This window comes from Elephantulus edwardii, unplaced genomic scaffold (genome assembly GCF_000299155.1).
Source record: "Elephantulus edwardii isolate Elephantulus edwardi_28Jun2011 unplaced genomic scaffold, EleEdw1.0 scaffold00073, whole genome shotgun sequence".
NCBI classification, from domain to species: Eukaryota; Metazoa; Chordata; class Mammalia; order Macroscelidea; family Macroscelididae; genus Elephantulus; species Elephantulus edwardii.
In genome coordinates, this window is record NW_006399823.1 from 14,915 (window position 1) to 19,313 (window position 4,399).

General features: G+C 47.0%; 1 pseudogene; it reads left to right on the forward strand.

Moving 5' to 3' along the window:
- The first annotated feature begins 1,163 nt into the window (after positions 1-1,163).
- On the forward strand, positions 1,164-2,958 carry LOC102869587 (annotated as a pseudogene).
- The last annotated feature ends 1,441 nt before the right edge of the window (positions 2,959-4,399 follow it).

The window sequence follows — 4,399 nt, forward strand, 5'->3', positions numbered from 1 at the left end:
TAGTCAAGGTATGTTCAAAACTTTTTTCCAGCACCACAACTCGAAGGTATCTATTCTTCTTCTGTCATCCTTAGTCACTGACCAGTACTCTGAAGCATAACAAGTAATTGAGAAGACCATGGCCTGGATTAGGTGCACCTTTGTCTCTGGACTGACATCGTTACTCTTCAGCACTCTGGAGAGGTCCATGACAGCAGATTTTCCCAATGCAATTCGTCTTTTGATTTCCTGACTGCTAGTGTTAAGAGTGTTGATTGTGGATCTGAGCAAGCTGTAATTGCTAACAATCTCAATCTCTTTTCCATCTATCATGGTGCTGCCAATTGGCCCAGTGGTGAGAATCTTTGTGATGTTGAGCTTCAATACATGTTAAAGACTACAGTCCTTGACCTTTTGCAGCAAGCACTTCAGGTTTACACTTAAAAAAGTTTTGTGTACCAAATACCATGAGGTATTTGTAAAATCTGAAAACTCTTGATTTCATGAACTTTCAGGGGAGAAGGAAGTATAACTTGTTCTTCTTTCTCAAAATGTAGTAGTAACTTTTTAAAAAATATTTTTACCTGTCTTTACTACTTTTCAAAAATTTTTTACAGCATATTCTTCCCATTTTTTTCTCATTCATCCATTGTTGCTCATTTTCCTCCCTGCCCACCACACCCCCAGTTCACTTTTCTCTTTGAAAAGAAAAAAAATTCCTTCATTGTTATACAATCACCCCCTCCTCCCCAAGCCCACAGTCTACTTTACTATGCATTTCTTTTTCTGGAATTTTGTCATGAAAATAATACCCAATCATATATTCCTTTTAAACAATTCTCTCCCTCATCTGTTTCAATGCAGTATACATTATTTATCCCCTCTTTTCTCAGTCTCCCCCAACCCCAATGTCAGACCCATTTTACAACAGTGGCATTATGCAGTATTTGTCTTTTTGTGGCTGAGCTATTTCATTCAGCATAATGTCCTCCAGGGTCACCCATTTTATATAATATTTCATTAGTTCCTTGTTTTTCAATGAAGCTCAGTATTCCATTGTATGACTATACCACAGCTTCTCTATCCATTCATTTGATGATGGGAATAGTAACTTTTCTAACATCAAGTGAAAGCCCAACAAAACATTGTTATGGTGGTTATTGCTAGGTGTGATTCAGGTAAGCATGGCTCATGGCGACCCTCTGAACAGATCTGATAGGACAGACCTGAACCCTGGAAGCAGGGTAATCGGTGTCACTGGGGAGGGCATACAGGACCGTGAGAGCTCCTTCTGCTTCCAAGCCCTTCGAGTCCTACGACTCCAGGGCTAGCTTGCCTGACCACAACCCCTACCAATCTGGCTATGGCTACAACATGGGCACTGACCTCAACGGTGGCTTCAGCAGTCAGTACAGCGACCCTACAGGACCTTGGCCGTGATCAAGGGGCCCTGGACAGCTCTGTGCAGGCTGGGGCCAGGGCCACTTCTAGGACCGGGTAAACCCTGGCCTCTTCATGTGCAATGACACCTTCTCGCCACCCCTGGCCTCCTCAGAGCCTCTGTCTGCTCCTTGGGGCGAGCTGAACTATGGAGCCTAGATGGTCCCTCTCCCAACAGGTCGTCTCCACTTACACCCCCTCTCTTCTCTCAGCCCCTGAGCCCCGACTTCAGCAACATGGGCATGCAGGGGGCAGGCAGCTTCAGCAGCTCCATGCCCTATGGCTGTGGCTGCGCGCAGGCCTGGATCAGGAACACACCCGGTGGAGAGGGTTTGAACGCTGTGGCCCTGATGGCCCAGGCCTGAAGAGGAGGCGGCTGCAGGCTTACAGGAGCCAGATGCAAACAGCCTCAGGCGGCCCCTGAGGGAAGCTTTTCTGACAATGATGATGGAGCCAATGACCACGGAGAAGTCAAGGCTGAGGATGAGTTTGACAAGCTCGGGAGGCACAGAGGGGAGAAGGAAGACGAGGATGAGGAGGTTAGAAAGCGGAGGGTGATGCAGAGAAGGAGGAACTGGAGGACAGGATCCAGTTTGCCTGCTGTGTGTGCAAGTTCCACAGCTTCAAGGACGAGGAGCTCCAGAAGCACCTCCAGAGCCAATTTCACAAGGAGACATTGAGCTTCGTCAACACCCAGCTGCCTGATAAGATGCCTGACAAGAGTTCCTCCAGGAGAACATCGTGAACAGGAACAAGAAGACGGTGAAGCGGCAGTGTCAGGAGATGGAGAAGGAAAGTGAGAAACCCAAACCAGATCCTTTCAAAGCGATCAGCCAGGAGCATTTCTCCAAGTGGATCAAGGCTGCCCACTGCCTGATCATGCTCATCCCTGCGCAGCACCAACGCTGGCAGCACTGCCTCCACTCCCCAGATCACAACTACAATCGTCAATTGGCGGCTGAGCAGTTCAAGAAGACCATGTAGTCTCCACGTAGTCAAGAGTGTTCTGACTAAACAACATATAGTGAATATACTGGAAAAATACCTCAAGGGTGAAGACCCTTGTATCAAGGAAGCTATTGACCCAGATGTCGAAGGGGAGACAATTTAGGAGGTGACGATGAAGAGTCTCCTGACCAGGTGGCCACAGAAGTCCTCGCTGAGGTGACCACAGCAGCAGTAAAGGCTGTGGATGGGGATGGAGTCCCAGCTCCAGAGAGCAGTGAGGTGCTGACCACAGTAGGAGGCCTTCCCAGCACAGCAGAGGTCAGTGAAAACCCCTCTGAGCAGCCACCAGCCAGTGGGACATCCGATGGAACTGAGAAGTGGGGCCCTGATGCAGAGCCTGGGAATGACCCTGTGGAGGCTGCAAGTGGGTCTTCAGAAGCCACAGATGGAGCTGCCAAGGCCCCCAAAGCAGGAGCATTTGCAGCAGAGGGAGAGAGGACTAGAACAGGCCTCCTTCCAGGGCTCAACATCACAGACGGCAAAATGGAGGAGCTTGAGGCTGAGTCCAAAGAGACTCTTGCCACAGAATGACCCTCTACCCCCACCCCACCCCAAGAGAATGCTCACACATGTTCCCTTTTCTTGTATGGTACCCTGAAGGGCATGAGTGACTGTGAATTCACTTTGGTGACCCCCCTCTTTCCTTCCAGAATGTGCACCTCTCGGGCTGACCCAGGCCGTCCTGGGAGGGGGCACAGCCGAGGTCCTGCATGTTCACAAGGAGCTTGACAGCGGCCTGAGAGCATTAATCTTAGTGGTCTTTGGGTTAGGAAATCCAGACACTGGCTGAATGTCTCCCCTTTTTTTCCTCCCCAATTTTTGTCTGGGAGCAGCCCTACACTGGGAATTTATCTTGCTTAACAGAGGATTTCCACACCCTCATCTTTAATTTTAGAAGTCCACATCAACTTGGATTTTAACCTCTCTCTTCTGTGTTGCACCATCTGGAGCAGGGGCTTATTTCCTGGGACACTCTGTCCCATCAGTAAAGCCTCAGCCTCAGTGGGCCTGGCAACCTTTTCACCTGCCCCAGGTAAGGCCTCACCCAGGACCACCCAGCTCTCCTTGGTGTGCTGAGAAGCAGCCCTGGGTACATACCTTCACCATTTTCCCTTATGCACAGTTGTGTTCTTGGAGGATTTGGGCTTTGTTTTTTCTTTCTTTTAATTCATTAATTTTACTTTAAAGTATGTAAAAAGGAAGCTTAATCCACCACACTTGAAAAACCAATATAAACCCTAGACAGACATAATGCGTAAACCATGAATGTGCAGACATTAAAATGCAGTCTTTTAAATGAACTCTTTTCCTTAGAGGATCTGGAGCTTGGAGAGAGAAGCTGGGGGATGTGAAAGGACCCTGCACAGTGTGGGCCTTTCTTAGAATCAGAAATAAAGCAAGATGCTTCCTGTTTGTACTGCATTGCAGACTTTTACCTACAGTCTGCTCCATGACTTGAGAGGTGTTGGCCAATGGAAAAGAGATATTTTTTAAGCATCTGAATTAGCATGCTAATTCATGATGTAAATGTCTGACATGCAGGTCCTGAACTCAGAGACACAAGGTATATATCTATCTCTACAATATTGGCTATAACAGCTGAAATAAAACTGCTCAATGATAAATGGGTGTCTTTGGGGGAAAAATTTATACTGGTTTACATACAAAGCTCATAAAGTTTGTATATATTTTGTTTCCATACTGGATCTTTCCTCTTTCCTTTACCATCCCTCCCTTCACCCATCAAATTGTATAACGTTATGATTAATCGTTGTATTAGTTGTATTCAGTAATGGTCTTATGCAGTATCTGTCCTTATGAGACTGAGTTAGTTCACTTAGCATAATGCTCTCCAGTCCCTCCCATGTTAGGTAGTAATTTACACAATCATTGCTCGTGCATGCCACATAGTATTCCATTGTGTTGTGTACCATAATTTCTCAATCCATTCCATTGTGGTTGGACATTTGGG